This window comes from Dermacentor andersoni, chromosome 8, assembly GCF_023375885.2.
Source record: "Dermacentor andersoni chromosome 8, qqDerAnde1_hic_scaffold, whole genome shotgun sequence".
NCBI classification, from domain to species: domain Eukaryota; kingdom Metazoa; phylum Arthropoda; class Arachnida; order Ixodida; family Ixodidae; genus Dermacentor; species Dermacentor andersoni.
Window position 1 is genome coordinate 27,837,152 of NC_092821.1, and position 17,971 is coordinate 27,855,122.

Below are 17,971 nucleotides of genomic sequence, written 5' to 3' on the forward strand. Positions count from 1 at the left end.
GCAGGGCAAGCTCTCGACGTGGAAGACGTCTCTTGAGGCATCTGATCGACCCGCTGAGCAGCAAAACTGCGACCAATCGCAACCTCACCAAAGTATTGAACAGGTACAAGGGAGACGGCCGCAGGCTCCTGGAAGACCTGAAGGCCAAGTACTTAAAGACAGAGAAGGGCCAGTACCCGGTGCCCGAGAGGTACGAAGGTCCCGACAACGAAGAACTGGACCGGCCGTTTACCATGACGGAACTGTGGACAGCGATAGATGACAGTAACAAGAGAAGTGCACCCGGCAGGGACGCCATAACTTACAAATTACTCGGTAACATGAGCGGTACAGCGGCCAGCGGCCTCCTAGAGCACATTAACGAAGCCTGGGAGAGCTCGCAGTTGCCGAAGGAATGGAAGGACGCCGAGGTCCGCTTCATTCCAAAGCCCGGCAAGGCCCTCACGATAGACAACATGCGGCCCATCTCTCTCACATCCTGCGTGGGGAAGGTGATGGAGCGCATGGTCCTTCGCCGGCTGCAGAAGCACCTCGAAGAAACGGATCAGATGCCAGAGACGATGTACGGCTTCAGGCAACATCTCAGCACCCAAGACGCGATGATCCAACTTCACGAACTGGTCGTCAAGCCGGCAACGAGGCACGCGCCGCGCGGGATACTCGCTCTCGACCTGAAGGGAGCGTTTGACAACGTGTCCCACGCGAGCGTGTTGCAAAATCTAAACAAAACCCGGTGTGGCCGAAAGACATTTGGCTACATAAAAGATTTTCTGTCAAACCGAACGGCGACCATCAGGATAGGGGAGGAGAAGTCGGACCCTGTCGAACTCGGCGATAGGGGCACCCCTCAGGGATCGGTCTTGTCGCCCCTGCTCTTCAATCTGGCCCTGCTGCTCCTGCCCGATCTACTCAAGCAAATTGAAGGCGTGGACCACGCGTTCTACGCCGACGATATTACGGTGTGGACGGCCCGAGCCGGATCCGATGCCTGGATGGAGGAAGTCTTGCAGCGGGCGGCAACGACCGTGCACGAGTACCCAAAGTCGTGCGGACTGAGCTGCGCTCCCCAGAAATCAGAGCTGCTCATGATCCAACCGGGAAAATCCAAGAAGGAGCTGCCGCCGAACATGATTATCACCATCGCCGGAACTACCATCAAGCCAACACAGCAAATTAGGATTGTCGGCCTACTACTTCAGAGCGACGGGAAGGCACAGGCCGCCATCACAAAGATCAAGACTTCAACCGAACAGATACTTGGTACGATTCGGAGGGTATCTAATAGAAACCGAGGCCTTAAAGAGGACGATGCCATGCGCCTGGTACGCGCGTTCGTCGTGTCGCGGGTTACCTACTCCGCACCGTATCTCCAGTTGACGAAGGCGAATAGGGACACCCTAAACACGATGCTTCGTAAGGCAACGAAACAAGCACTGGGCATGCCCATTTACTCGTCCACTCAAAAACTGCTAGACATGGGCGCCCACAACACGGTGGAGGAGCTCATCGAAGCCCACCTCTCTAATCAGAGAATCCGGCTCAGTCACACGGAACACGGACGAGCCGTCCTACGCAAAATAGGATGGAAGATCGAGCCAGTACCCATAAGACGGCCCTTACGGAAGACTGGAAAACAATCATTCAGACAAAACCCCTTCCCCGGAACATGACGCCGGGCAAGGACGACGAGAGGCGCACCGCGCGAGCTAAAGCCCTAGCCCGGAAGCTGGAAGAGAACCCCAGGGTCCTCTACGCGGACGCCTCGCTCCGAAAACACAGTGACCGTGCAGCGGTGGTGGTTACATCAAAAGACAGGCTGATCGTCAGCGCGTCCCTGAAGACAACAGACCCCGCAGTTGCCGAAGAAGCGGCCGTGGCCCTCGCACTCGCACAGCCGAGCGTGGACACCGTAGTAACCGACTCAAAGGCAGCCTACAGAAGCTTCCGCAGGGGGGTAATCTCCTCCGCGGCCCGAACCATTCTAGCCAAGCACAAGCCTCCGGGAAGAGCCATAGAGCTCGTGTGGGTCCCGGCTCACTCGCAGGTAGCAGGCAACACCATCGCCGACTACCATGCCCGAGAAATGTCAATCCGGGCCGAGCACGAGCCGGAAGAGCTACCGCACCCGGTTACCAGCTTTCGGGACATTACCCGGATGTACCGAGAGGAAAGGTGCAGACTGCCAGAACCGCACCCCAAACTCACCAGGCAACAACAGACGATCCTGCGTCGAGCGCAGGCGGGATCGCTTGCGCATCCCGTACTCATGAACCGCATGTACCCTGCGGAATACGATATCCTCTGTCCTTTTTGCAGAAGAGAAAAGGGCACCCTGCCGCACGTCTTGGCAGAGTGCACAGAACTTAAGACCCCCCCTCCTCCCCTTCCCACCAACAGCCCCAATCCCCAACCCCTTGAGCGATGGGAGACCTTGTTATCCAGCCCCGCCCTACCGATTCAGCTCGCACTGACGGACAGGGGCCAGGAGCTGCTGGAAACATATGGGTCCCGTAACTAGGGAACCACCCCGTCTGGTGCCTGCGTGCACCACCGATTTATTTCGGGCCCAGCAAATGTTGCTTCATCATCATCATTACCGCTCCCTTTCCACTCCAGTGAACTTGCCAGTATCTATAGCATCGACAAGTTCATAGACCAAACCGTCATGACATTAGTCGGGCAGCGAACTCGGGCGAGCGTCTCAGTGCGCGTTTTCTGAACTTTGCAGACCCGGCGCCGTAGCAAAAATGTTCCTCGCGTCTGTGCTTGCTGCATAACCAAGTTGTAGCCGATGACTGTTTGCCGGTGTTATGTTTCGCGAGCCAAGCTTCACGCAGCTTCTTGTCCTGCGGCTACGTGTGAATAAGGCTGACACCGGGCTCCGTTGCGTACGTCCGGCACCATGTTGCGCGCCTTCAAAGGCAGCCACTACCTATTGCAGTGTTTTCAAGCGTTGTAAAGGAGACACTCGAAGCGGGAAAATCTCGCCACTAAATGAGGACTGCAGCGTACGAGGGAATTTAAACTGTCGTTTTCAGCTCGCTTCGGCGCTCCCGAAGCAGCCGACGCGGCCGCTATGTCCACGTTATCCCTAATAGCACGTCACGCCGACGGTGGCGCCAGCTTTTCCAGTGGTGGAGCTCGAGGCCAATAACAGCATCTGCTACATAGCATAGATAACCCGGCCATGACAAGCCCGCTCGCTGAAGTAGCCGCTGATTGGTGTCTGTGGGCAAGATCGCTCCAAGCACATGGCGAGCCGGCCCGAGCACCAACATCTGACTGGAACAAGTCATCTGCTGTTAAGTTGCACATCTTCGAGGTGTGTCACCATCGTGGTCGAAGTTTGTAGCGGTAGGAATGCTTTCAACGCGAGTCTGGAATGTGGCATCCATCGCTTAGCAGATGTGCGAACATAAAGATGTTTCATTCAGCCCTCAGTAATTGTGTGGAGAAGTGTGCTACTTGACACTCGCTGTGAGTAAACAGCATACACTATCTAGTAACTATCTTGTACACTGCAGCACAGCAAGGGGATGAGACTCGAACTGAGCCATAAGTTGAGGATAGTCTGTGAGTTTGGCTAAATTTGGCGTGCAGTAGGCACCAAAATTGGAACGAACGTCTAAAATTAAATTTGAATTGCACAATTGCGCACCGGCGTTCAATAAGCAGAGCGTTGTGGGCACCGCCCTGCTCTGCCATAGCCTTTGCAGCGCAAGGCATTGAAGAGCGGGAGCGCTGCAAAGGGGATCGAGGACGATCTTTGATTGCCAATAATAATGCTTTCTGCTGAATGCACTGAAGTACTTTTTGCTGCATAGTACTTGTAAAATAGTCTCATTTCTCGTTTAACTTCAGATGCGTTTCTTGACTTGTTATTGTTCTTGAGGGCCCTTTAAGGAGTGCACTTGAATTGCCAGTAGCAAAGTTCGTCTACTAGTCATGAACATGTCTCACTGCATTGCCGCTGTCAGCGGGGTGGTAGCCATTGTCGTTAAGTGAGACCAATGACTGCGTAAATTGAGATCGCGGCCATAGTGGATGTCGCAAATGATTTTCCGTTTGGCCCCTCCAGAGTAGTGGGCTGGAAATTGCCAGTTCTGCAAGCAGCAATGAAGGTGGACAAATAGCGTGTCGGCTGTTGCAGAATGAAATGAGTAAATCCAGCAGCTTTTTCCTGGTGTTTGCTTATTCCCACCACTGTTGCAAAGATGACACACTGCTGTTGGGGGCCTGTGTGGTTTGCTGTCTGGTTTGTCGTCTTGACTGCTGGTTTGCCGTCGGTTCAATTGTTACACCTGCTTTTATTATGCCCCGTCATCGTGGTGCGTTCAGACTGCTGTACTGCTGGTGTACATGTGAAAGGGAGGAGTCAAACAGTAAACGTATAGCAAGATTTCACATGCCATCCAGCGTACAAAGGCTGCCCATAGCTGCATACGACAGTTTCAAAACAAATTGAATGGCTGTGCAAGTGACAACTTAATTGCGACTTTGTTATGATGAAGCATCTGCATAGATTTTTAAATGACCAGAGGTTGACTTGTTGCCTTTTCCTGTAGGAGACAGTGACGCTGTACTCTTGCAGACACAGTGCACATTGCCCAAGATGGGTCGCGAAGGTTCATGATGCAGCACGCAGGTTGGTGGACAGTGACAATCATAAATTGACGTCTTTACAGGTACGAGAGGAACTGTTGCATGGCGACAATCACGGCGAGGCATTCCTGTTCGGTCACTGTGTAGTTACAGTCAGGCTTGTTTAATGTTCAACTTGTATTGTCACCAGAGCATTGTGCCACAACAGCACCAGGCCTACCTACACGACTCGCATCTGCAGGTCTCCTCGATTTGGCTACACTTTCTGCACTAGTTCAGGGGGTGCTGCACTCTAGCACTCGATTTGCCAGTGCAGCTAGCGCCACCTGCACTTCGGCACTCGATTTGACGTCGTGCTGCACGAGTTCATGTACACTTCGGCACTAGACTCCGCGTGAGTTCTTTTCTCGTGCACGTAGTGCAAGGCGCTTGATGGCAGACGACGCGTACGGCTCCGTGGCCATGCGGGTATTGGTAGACGGCATAGAAACGGCAGCGTTTCCCGTGACAGAGAATGGCTGTCACGTGCAGTACGACGGAGCATTTCTGGATGAGACAGAAGGTGAGTGCTGTTATTTCAACACGTTGGCGATCGCAACGTTTGTGATGATTCGCTACAACTTTTCTTTTTGATTAGACGGCCTTCACATCACCATTGGACATGAGGCAGCGCCAGTCTCACCTCCGCTTGCGGCAGCGGCTGGCTTTGATGTCGCCAGTCAGGCCATGCCTTCGATAGCCACACCATCTATGGCCACACTGCCGCCGACAGCCACACCGCCGCCGACAGCCACGCCGCCGCCACTGTCAGCAGACAGTGAACGCGAGGTGTGGAACGCCAACAAATCAAAGTTTCTTATCACAAAATATAAGGAATTCAAGGAGGTAATTGGCAAGAAGGGCGGCTTCAGGTAAGTCGCCTCCATTGCTACCAACATGTAAAATGGCAACTAGAGAAGCGCTACTAATTTTGTGCACGCTTCGGTAATTGATGTGTATGCACGATAAAACATAACATAACGCAGCTGCAGCGGCGCTTGTTATTAGTAACGCAGCACGGACGCCAGTTTTCTTCAGGATGTGTACGGAGCATCCTGTTAAGGGCGCTTTTTGGGTTCGGCTGCTGCCAAGTGCACTAGAGGCCGGGATTTTCCCACAGGTCACAGTCGTTTGTATTAATTTTTACGAGCTTACCGCTACCACGACATTAAGTTTACGCGAAACCACATCGGTCCGTCGTTTGAAACGTTGTACCATATATGATTCAGAAAAGTGTGGAAACCGCGCTTGGTCATGCTTTCTGAATAATGCCGAAGTTCGAACTAATTTCCAGGTACTAATACATGAATTTTTTCCACGGGACCAAAAAGGCCATGTGGGAGAAACTGGCCCATGAGATTAATCAGGAGTTCCGATGTCATATGACGCCTCTGCAAGTGGAAAACAAATGGAAATCAATGGAACGAGCGTATAAGAAAACAAAAATAAAGAATAGTTCATCCGGCCATTCCCGTGCAGCCTGCGAGTACGAAAGGTATGGGCAGCAGACGTTTTTACATCATTGTTTTACTCATGTCCCGACCCAGCATAATTTTTTCGAATGCGGTTTCTTAACAGAGAGCTTTCCGAAGTGTTGGAGCGGGAGCACCACATCATCCCTGTCGCATTGCTCGCCCCGGGGAGGATTGTTGCGTAAGCTTGCATTCAGCATCATCTTTATCTTATCCTCAAAACAATTTGAAAACGTCACCTGATCATACATGCAAATTTTGCTGACAGCATATTTTAATTCCACTTTATGTGCATTCACACATAACTCTTAGCCAGCTTTAAACTTGCATATTGTGTGCGTGCGTATTTTTTACTTAAGACACTGCTCCCATTAGTATGGCATGCAAGGACATTTTATTATTTGTACAGAATTGTTAGCAGACCCTAAACTTGCTGTGTGCATCCACGTTTTTGTGGTAAAACACTACTTCCATTAGTACGGCATACACGGACCATTTATTATCATAGGATGAGGTCACTAATGTGACCTCGTCTGTTTCTCCATGTGCAATTGAATCCTCTTTGCAATGAAGATGTATTCAGCTGTAAGAATACTTGCACTTTACCCACTGCTTCTGCTTACAGCATTGGTGTGAGTTGAAGGTACCCAGAACATGTACAAAACAATTTGACACTTGTTGACATTAATGAAACTTTATTCATGGAAGTAACAGGAATGGCGAAAACATCCTGCCGGAAAATGGGCCTGCTGATGACCCAGCCGAGGAGGCACCAGCCGAGGAGCTACAAGCACCCCGCAGAAGTGAAGTTGAACCCGGGAGGGGTCGTGGTGGTGGCCGCCACAGGGGCTCGTCGATTGGCAGCCTGATCAGTGTGTTGCAGGAAGCCATCGCTGCGAAACAGAAGCAGCACGACGAAAAAATGAAACTACTTGAACGTCTTGTACGCGCTGCCGAGGGCAATAAATAAGTACGCCTACACCGGCAGTTTGTTTTCACGTTATTCCCATGTGCACTTCAGCATTGATGTTGGGCAATGTGTCGCCTTCGGCTTTCACATTGCGATGTGGATGTGTCGCATTCGCTTGGCTCATTATCATTGCCAACATCGTCGTGAGGGGGCAGGTCTGCAAGTTCTGCAATGAAATCTCTTTCAGAATTGCACATGTTGTGAAGTACACATGCTCCCATAACAATGAGACAACACTGCATAATTGTCTTGGCATCAACAAGATACAGCCTTCTGAAGCGTTGCTTCAAAAGGCCAAAGCAGTTCTCAATGGCCACCCTTTGCTGACTGTGAAACTTGATGAATTTTTTTTCCATGTTGGAAAGCTGGAGCCGTTGTCTTTGTACGGCATCATAAGCCAAGGCAGCAAGGGGTATGCTGAATCTCCAAGTATATAAAAGTCGCCGCACTTGGCTGCAGCCTCTTCAAAGAAGGTGCTTTCTCTCAACACCCGGGCGTCATGCGCAGAACCAGGGAAGCCAATAAAGACATCCAAAAATCTGTTTTGGTCGTTGCAAACTGCTTGGAGGATTATAGACGCCCACTTCTTCCTGTTTATGTATGATGCAGTGGAGTCGTCCGGCTTCAGAATCTCGATGTGGCTGCCATCAATGCATCCCACGGTGTTGCGGGGGCCTTTCCCGCCGCTTTTTGTCAGGAAGGCCATTTTGCTGCGGGCCATGTCGGCAGCGCTAGGCCAGCATATCACTTCAGCGCTGATCGCCTGCAGAAAATTGAGCACTCTCTGCATGCACAGCACAACTGATGATTCAGAAACGTCGAATCTATCTGCCACCGAGTACATGCTTATTTGTGCACCAAGGTAAAAGTTATGAGGCAAGTCTTTTCTGCTGTGATCTGCGGACGGCCGGAGGCACTTTTCGGGTAGAATGGCGACAACCTGAACCACGTGCACAGACTGTCAAAAGTCTCACGCGACAGCCTAAACAGTATTTTGAATTCAAAGTCCAAGTATTCAGTTGTCACCTTCTCAAAGTACCTGTTGATTCGGTGACGGTCGACCCGTGCCACTTTGCACAACGCAACGGAAAGAGCTGCGTCGAATTCCCCGTCACTGTCGGAGTCAACGAGTTCCATAGCCGTTGCCAACAAAGACGCCATTTCGAACAAATGCACAGCGTATCCGTGTTCTTACAACTAGTAATAATTGCGCACACGTTTGAACGCACACGCTCGCGGCACACACCAACAAAAGAGAAGCCACAGCCGCCCAGCCGCAGCAGACGAAGGCCTGTACGTTTCTGCACTTTTGTCCTCGATTTCATCGCTGCACCGAAAGCGCTAGTGTCGCGCTACACTCACACTTCAAGAACTGGCACGGCACTTTTCTGAACTAGTGTAAAAAGTGCAGCCAAATCGAGGATGCCTTGTGTGGAGCTGTGTTGGTGCAGAAGGATAAGTGTTGAAGTATTGGCTGCGACATCAGGAGGAACTTGAGCTGTGTAGAAAGCGACAAGAGAACTCGGATGTCTACTTGAATGGGGTACTTTTCTGCAAGAGGCATGTCGTGGGACAAGTGTAATCAAATTTAGGAATTAATCTCCAGAAGTACAAGCAGAGGTCCAAACTACAATGTTCTTTCACAGTCTAAGATAGTTCAAACACTTCAGAAGCCGTTGTCTTCTCATAGTTAGGCCTGATGCGATCTATGTGCACAAGATGTCCCAACACTAAGGTTTTGGTGCTGGACGAAATGGAACTTCTGGGGTTGTGGAACAAATCTTCTGGGTGCAGCTCAGAACTGTGCCAAGATGTGTGGAACAGGTGGGTCACGCTCGCAGCAGATTATGCCAGGCACTATGAGACCTTGCGCACTCTCCCAACAAGTTGTGCTAGTGACATTGGACTTCATCGCACGACATTGACCTTCATCATGGCATTTCTAAACAACTTATGGACAGGGGCCTGCAGTTCCCTTCCTAAATGGTTGCCAACATTCTTGGATCGTGCACAATCTGGCGCAACCTCACCATAGCTTACCATACCTAGACAAATGAACTGACAATGCCTGAATCACAAACTTAGACATGCTGTTGATGTAAGTCTCTTTCGAACATCGCATTTCTTCTGTGAGATCATCATTCATGATGTTTGTTTACGATTCGTCACAGTGCGATATTACCAGTTTCTCACCATTTTATTTGTTGTTCGACCGTGCTTGTATCTCACCCATGAACACCCTTGCTTTCAGCTACGCCTGCCACAAGTTGCTGTGCACAGAATGCCACTACCTGACCCAATCAGACTGCCATCCCATGAGCGACTAATTACATCACGTATACATCAAAATATACATGTAGATGACTTTTTTATGACAGGCAATGCTAGATCAACCATTTTCTGCCAGCTTTCCTTGTCTTCCTCCGAACTCCAGCACGTTGCATCAGCCCCGGGAAAACTACCGTTGTCTTACGCTGGCCTTTACCATGTCCTTCACCAAGTCACCAACATCACCCACGGAATCACACCAAACGTACGCATGTATACTCTTTGTTCACACTGCAATTTCTTCCTTGGCCATAGTGTGTTTGTGACATTTAAAATGTGTTTGACCAACATGTGGAGGTTACTCACACTCTGAATTACTAAAGAAGCCAGGAAGAGTTCTCGTTAGAAGTAACATGAAAAGTGTGGGCACTAACAGGGAAAATGCGACCTTATAAATTATCTAGAAGCAGTCCAAAATCGCTCTACAAGGTTTATACATTCTTCTCATTCATACGACGTCTGTGTTTCAGCTCTGAAAACTAAATCTGCCTTATCGATCGCCTCTCAGTTTTCCGTCGCACAGTCCCCCTATTACTGTACCACAGGTTCTATCACTCGTCACTCAATCGTGGACCTTGCATCATGCCAGCATCATACATTTCTCACCGCACCAATCACAACCTTCAAGTTTTTCGTTCACATGCCTGAACTGTTACTTTTCCAGCACCCGCCGTGGTTGCTCAGTGGCTATGGTGTTGGGCTGCTGAGCACGAGGTCGCGGGATCGAATCCCGGCCACGGCGGCCGCATTTTGACGGGGGCTAAATGCGAAAACACCCGTGTACTCAGATTTAGGTGCACGTTAAAGAACCCCAGGTGGTCGAAATTTGCGGAGTCCTCCACTACGGCGTGCCTCATAATCAGAAAGTAGTTTTGGCACGTAAAACCCCATAATTTAATTTTTTTTACTTTTCCAGCTTCCTTCTTTCCACGTGCAGCTAAAGATTGGAAGGACCCCCCAAAACGTATTGTTTACAACATATCGTATGCATCGTCATTCGCTTGCAAATGCTTGAAGAGAGAACTGAAGACCTAGAAAATCTGAGCAGACGAGCAAACCTATTAGTACTATATGGCCTCCCGGTAACAGAGGGAGAAAGGAGTGAAAGCCTAGAAGCGGTTGTGAACGACAGCATAATTAGGAACACTCTTGGTCTGGAACCCGTTGGTATTGAGCACATCCACCATTTAGGTAGATATTCAAGAAATAAAACCAGATCAGTCATATTCTGGGTTCTCGACACTAGACAGAATGCTCAGATATTACGAAAAGGCTACAAGCTCAAAGGCTCCAACTTGTCTATTGGAGAGGATTTCAGCTGCAAAATGCAGGAGACTAGAAAGGAACTCTGGGATTCTGCAAAACCCAATTGAGAAAAACACGAAAAGGTTTCTATCATATTATAAGCTCTACATTAATGATCGCATATTTGTTTGCGATCACGAAACAAAAATGAGAGGGTGTCACTACAAAAAAAAACAAAGAAATCGTTCATCAGCCCGTAGTCAAACAAACGTGAGACTCTAACAAAGAAATTTCAGACCCTAGCAGTGCTTAATATAAATGCGAGAAGCATAGTAAACAAAGTGGAACTCCTGGAAGGACTGTTACTGGGACACAATCCCGATGTAGTGGCCATCACTGAAACCTGGCTATTCCCAGATATCTTCAGTCACGAGATATCTCCACCGGGTTACTCTGTTATTCGTAAAGATAGACTGTCTCGTGGTGGCAGTGTGGCCCTGCTTCTTAAGAATGATATTCCATTCATTCCACTCCCTGAAGTCTCCAATGCGGAAGCTGTATTTTGTAAAATATTGTACAATGACACCGGTATATTTGCTGGTTGAGCCTATCGAAGCACTACTAGTGGATCCGAAGGTGTGCTTGCATGCAGGATTATATGCAGTTCCACGTTCGTACCAGCAGAGTGATCCTCATGGGGGACTTCAATTTACCAGACTTGAACTGGAGTGCCATGCACTACACTTCAGCCACACCCGTAGCACTTACGGATATAATGATAAATTTCAACCTTTACCAGGTAGTTGACCAGCCAACTCGCTCACAAGGCTCTACGAATAGCATACTTGATCTCATACTCATAAGTGACCATTTCCCACTTCATGCAATTGGTATGGCAATAGTTGTTGGTATATCGGATCACGACATAGCTAAATGTAAGCTCTCGCTAGGAGGCAACATAAAGAAGCTGAACCTGAACCTGCTGTGCTTGATTTTCGTAGAGCAGCCCATGAGCGTATTCTCACTCAACTGGCACACGACTGACGTTTTTCTCCAAGCAGCTTCAGAAACGAGTTGTGACGTCAACACTTTGTGGCATCAATTTAAGTCAATCATGCTACACTGCACAACGAACTTCATCGCAATGAAACGTTGCAAACGAAACGAAAGAAAAACCCATGGATATCGCGTGAGGTCCTGCAAGCGAAGCGTAAAGTAAAAAGACTTTGACATACTATTTAAAGAAAAGAGCCAAATCAATCTATGAAAGACAAACTGGCCTCCGCTCTCACTTACTTCAGAGGAAAGTTAAAAAGTGCAAAGAATCACTTTCTCAGCACAACAGTCCCCAACTTCATTACCAACAATCCACACAGGTTTTGGAAATACTTTCGCCCGTGTTCAGGTGTGTCACCTGAATGGTTTCTAGAAGATAAAATGGCTCGGGCGAACACATTCAACAACTTTTTCTTTTCAATTTTCACTTTAGGTAATGGCTTACTTCCCCCCTATCATGTCTGCCTAAAACCATCGCTTCATTAAACATTACTAATGCCGGAGTTCTTAATCTATTGCTTAATCTCGACATCAAGAAACCTAATGGGCCAGATAATATTGTCACGTGGTAGTAACAGTGAAGAAAGCAAAACGGTGAATGGCGAAACTAGCGTTTTATTGGGCGAACTTGTGCCTACAAAAGCGAGTTACACTCAAAGGACAGCAATCGCGGCGAACACGATCGGCAGTTGTTGAAATCTGATCAGCCGGTCAAGCGCGTCAGCTTTTACACATCAGTTGTCAAATGTTCTAGAGTAATCACTGGGACCTGCGCGTTGTCTACAAAGTTCTGCGTCATTCGCGTCGCGTATACATGCAATCAGATTACACAAGGTTCGGTGACACGGATGGAGCCACCAATAACATTTCAGAAACTTCCGATACATGCAGGCGCGTCCTGCGCTGTGCAATAAGGTTAGGCAGTGAAACGTGGACGCCCGATAAAGATAAACAAGTACACGGGTCAATACCCTCCTTTTAAAAAGCATCTAACCGATCCTGCAAACAAACGAAAGTAATAAACAAAAACACCCGTAGCAAAGAAACAACAAAATATGGAAGTTCGTCAGCGTGCGTAAAAGGGCTTAAGATGCACCACGTGAACCGCTTAAGATCGTGTGCGGCGCGCCACTGTGATTGCGGAATGCCGTCTGGCACGACCTCATAGTCCAGTTCGCCAATAGGTCTGATGATCTTGTAGGGTCCGAAATAGCGTCGCAACAGTTTCTCACCGAGTCTTCATTGGCGTATCGGGGTCCAAAGACAAACACGGTCGCCGGGCTGGTACTCAACGTAGCGCCGTCGGAGGTTGTAGTGTCGGCTGTCGGTACGCTGCTGGATATGGATCCGTAGGTGGGCGAGCTGTCGGGCTTCTTCGGCGCGCTGGAGATAGGTGGCGACGTCAAGATTATCTTCGTCGGTGACGTGCGGCAGCATAGCGTCGAGGGTCGTCGTCGAGTTCCTGCCGTAAACCAGCTTGAACGGCGTGATCCGTGTTGTTTCTTGCACCGCAATGTTCTAAGCGAAGGTTACGTACGGCAGGACAGCATCCCAGGTCTTGTGTTCCACGTCGATGTACATTGGTAGCATGTCGGCGAGGGTCCTATTCAGGCGCTCCGTAAGACTATTCGTCTGTGGGTGGTAGGCAGTTGTCCTCCTGTGCCTTGTCTGACTGTACTGCAGAATGGCTTGGATGAGCTCCGCTGTAAAGGCCGTTCCTCTGTCGGTGATGAGGACTTCTGGGGCGCCATGTAGCAGCAGGATGTTCTCGACAAAGAATTTCACCACTTCGGCTGCGCTACCTTTCGGCAGACCTTTCATTTCAGCGAAGCGGGTGAGGTAGTCTGTTGCCACGACGATCCACTTATTTCCAGTTGACTTCGGAAAGGGCCGTAACAAGTCCATCCCGATCTGCTGAAATGGTCGGCAAGGAGGCTCGATCGGCTGTAGTAATCCCGCAGGCCTTGTCGGTGGGGTCTTGCGTCGCTGACAGTCTCGGCATGTTCTGACATAACGGGCGACGTCGGCGGTCAGGCGCTGCCAATAATACCTTTCCGGTATCCTCGATAGTGTCCGGGAAAATCCGAGGTGCCCAGCGGTTGGATCGTCATACAGGGCGTGCAGTAAAACAATAAGGTAGTTCGCGCAGACTGGTGAGAAGTTCTTCTTTACTAGTAGGTTGTTTTAAAGCGAGAACGAAGACAATCCCCTGGGGACAATGCCCTGGGGACAATGTCAGCGCGGCCTTCCAAATACTCGACGAGGCTTTTTAGCTCCGGGTCTGCTCATTGCTGTTCAGTGAAGTCTTCTACGCTTATTATTCCAAGGAAGGTGCCGTCATCCTCATCATCTTGGGGCGGCGGGTCAATGGGGAGCGTGGTAGGCAATTGGCATCAGAGTGTTTTCGTCTGGACTTGTAGGTTACAGTGATGTCGTATTCTTATAGTCTGAGGTTCCAGCGCGCCAGCCGTCCCGAAGGATACCTTAAATTCCCTAGCCAACACAACGCGTGATGGTCGCTGACGACTTTGAATGGCCTGCCATATAGGTAAGGGAGAAATTTCGCTGTAGCCCAAACGATGGCGAGGCATTCCTTTTTGGCGATAGAATAATTGCCTTCCACTTTTGAAAGCGACCGGCTAGCGTAAGCTATCACCCCGTTCAAGTCCGTTTTTCCTCTGGACTAGAACGGCACCGAGGCCTAGGCTACTGGCGTCAGTATGAATTTCTGTATCGGCGTACTTGTCGAAGTAAGTACCGGTGGCGACTGCATGCATTGTTTGAGTTCTTCAAATGCGTCGGCCTGCGGCGTTTCCCATTTGAACTCGTCATCACATCTAGTTAGATGTGACAACGGCTCATTGATGCGTGAAAAGTTCTTGATAAGCGCTGTAGTAGGCACACATGCCAAGGAATCTACGCACTGCCTTCTTGTCGATGGGCTGCTGGAACTTTGCGGTGGCGGCTGTCTTCTGTGGGTCGGGGCGGACTCCAGATTTGCTGATGACGTGGCCCAGGAACAGAAGCTCATAGTAAGCGAAGTGGCACTTTTCCGGCTTCAGAGTGAACCCTGATAACTTGATCGCCTCTAGTACTGTCGCAAGTCGACTAAAGGCTCGTTTATAGTCCGACGTTATCGGCGCGCGGGCGAGCTTCGCTCGCGGTCAGTCACGCTACGTCGGTTGCGTTACGCCAGCCGAGATGCCATCCCCTCTATACTTCAACGCGCGCGCCGTAGGCTGCTATCTTCGAAGCATGCGCAGAAGGTTTGCCAAGTCGCGCGCCATCCGCAAAAGCCGTCAGCGGAGTTGTGTTGGCGCCTTTTTCTTCGCGCGCAATGCATTGTGGGTCGACGCGGTTGGCGGCGCCGGCGCGCGAATGGAGCAGGAGCCAAATATGCGCCGAGCTCGTCGGGGCGCGCTGGCAGCCGCCGGTTACGTCGGCGCTGCAGTGCGTCGGACTACAGAAGGACTTGTTTTCGCCAACGTAACGTAGCGTGCGCAAGCGCGCGCGCGCGCGCGCGTTACGTCGGACTATAAACGGCCCTTAAGGTAATCGTCAAAATTTCCGGCGAAGACGACGTCATCCAAGTAAATGAGACAGGTCTGCCACAGCAGCCCTGCTAACACCGTGTCCATGGCGTGTTGGAACGTTGTAGGCGCCGAGCACAGTCCGAATGGCATGACTTTGAACTCGTAGAGGCCGTCTGGCGTGATGAAGGCGGTCTTTTCGCGATCTATCTCGTCGACTTCTATTTGCCAGTAGCCAGACTTGAGGTCCATAAACATTTGCCTGTTCTCTAGCAATGCGTAACTGGTGAGGCAGGTCATCAATTATAACACCAGGCTTCAACTTCAAAGACACACAGCGCTTTGACGAACCGTTGTCCATGACTCCCTGAACGCGCCAGCGTTCCTTAGCGACTTCCGTCATCGTTCCGTAGCGTGCAAAGGCTGTTCGCACATCTTCGTCCTGCACATTGTACAAAATCCAGTGGATCTTCATCCTCACGTCCTGGTTGTCGGGATCAATAACAATACACCGTCGTTCTTTCACAGTGAATTCACGGGCTGAGAGCAGCTTATTCATTCCTTCAACACTCTTGAACGTGATAGCCCACATGTGGTTCACTTGGTACGCCCCCAAGGCGACAACCTCGGGGAGCAGTGCCAAACAACTAGTGCGTCGCGAAAATCCTCGACCTTGTAGGGCCTTGCTCTGACGTCGGCGTGCAAGAACAGCGTATTTCAAACAATTCGACCTGTTGGTAGCCACGGGGAAATAACTTACATTATGGGGTTTTACGTGCCAAAACCACTTTCTGATTATGATCACGCCGTAGTGGGGGACTCCGGAAATTTCGACCACCTGGGGTTCTTTAACGTGCACCTAAATCTAAGTGCACGGGTGTTTTCGCATTTCGCCCCCATCGATATGCGGCCGCCGTGGCCGGGATTCGATCCCGCGACCTCGTGCTCAGCAGCCTAACACCATAGCCACTGAGCAACCACGGCGGGTACGGGGAAATAACTTCGCAATCCTGGTCACTCGATCCAGCAAACCTCTTCCCACGGCTAAGCAGGGCCGCTGATACCGCTCCGTTAGAGCGCATGATGCGCACGTCCGTCACGCTCGGTGGCTGGAAGTGGAATCCTACCCACCACAGCCGGCGCGCAAAGGTTCAGTTCGGCAGCCAAACATAGGCGCTCTCTAGCTGTCAGGGCTCAGCGTACGAAACCTGGTAGGCTGTCACTAATAAGACTTCTCTCTTTTGTAAGAATTGCCCTATGTTTGGTGTCTTACTGATCCCCGGCAGCTTCCTGTTCACTAAAACATCCAGCACTGTTTGCGTCAGGTATAGAATGAGCGTACATTCGTAAAGGTAGGATAGACACGATCACTGGGGACAGAGCTATAGAGTACAGCAAACAAACAGACAAAAAAGGAAACGAAAAGAAACAAGCTTTCGTCTGTGGGAATCGTACTCGCGACACGCGTATTTCCCCCCCTTATGAAAATGACTGTTGAAAAGTTGTTGGCATATTGTTGACGAATGGTTGACTCAATAGCCTTTCAACAATACCTCAACAATTATTGAAACCACATGCAATAATTCAACAGTAAAGTTGTTGGGCAGTTCACAACAAAAAAGTCGTTGACTAAATTCTGTTGGTATATTGTTGAATAGTATTGAGTATTATTGAGCCATTGTTGAGCCGTTTTCAACAATAAAGTCATTGACTAAATTCTCTTGATATATTGTTGAATAGTATTGAGTATTATTGAGCCATTGTTGAATAGTTTCCAACAATAAAGTCGTTGACTAAGTTCTGTTGATATATTGTTGAATAGTATTGAGTATTATTGAGCCAATATTGAGTAGTTTTCAACAATAAAGTCGTTGACTAAATTCTCTTGACATATTGTTGAATAGTATTGACTATTGAACCATTGTTGAGTAGTTTCCAACAATAAAGTCGTTGACTAAATGCTGTTAACTTATTGTTGAATAAAATTGAGTCACGAGCAATATTGAGTTTCGAAGTACATGTGAAAAACACACGCACATATGTATGTGTGCGTCTTTTGCACATATATGTTGCTTTACTGATCACTTGATCACCATTGCATATATACAGGGTGTTGTTTCACGTTACTTGAACCATAGACGTATATACACGTGTTTCAGCTAACTTTACTCAGAGTTTAAAAATATGCCGATGCACCATAAGACGATGCGACCAAATGCATGTTGCTCACTCTTGTACGTGTCACGCTATTCTTGTATTTTTCCTAAGTAGTTAATTAGTCAAGAAAATTAGCCATTCTGAAGGAACAAAGTTAGGCGAAAAATTCTAATTAGAAAGCTCTAGAGCACTTTGCAAAACGTCCTATTAGGCAATTTCTCACTTTCTATCTATTAAGTGTTAGTGTTTTTCAGCTTACTGCGAATGCCCGTGAAATAGAAAAAATATCACCTGACATATCCGCTTGCGCGCCGTGCTTGCAGCGCTCCCAAACGAGCATACCATCGAGCAGGGTGTGTTGCCGCTTAAAAGGCGACAGGGCAGTGACGAAAGCGTTGGCTGTGGTATTGACGCCAGCGACGTGCTTCCCTCGCTGCGGTTCATGATGGCGATAAGCAGACGGGTGTTCACACCGGTTAAATGGTATGTTTTCGTTTGTGCGCAGAAGGCTTAGGAGCAGTGCAATCACGACTCGCAGGCGGGCATATGTCACGTGGTGCTTTTTCTATTTC

At 49.3% G+C, this 17,971-nt stretch overlaps 1 long non-coding RNA gene across 2 annotated transcripts; it reads left to right on the forward strand.

The window, feature by feature from the left end:
- Positions 1-5,634: 5,634 nt before the first annotated feature.
- LOC140220003 (uncharacterized) lies at positions 5,635-7,094 on the forward strand. 2 transcript variants are annotated; one of them, XR_011896247.1, is made up of 3 exons: positions 5,635-6,136; positions 6,220-6,294; positions 6,822-7,094. It is a non-coding gene; the product is annotated as an uncharacterized lncRNA (long non-coding RNA). The 2 variants fall into 2 exon arrangements; XR_011896246.1 differs by having other exon boundaries at positions 5,635-6,294.
- Positions 7,095-17,971: the final 10,877 nt, after the last annotated feature.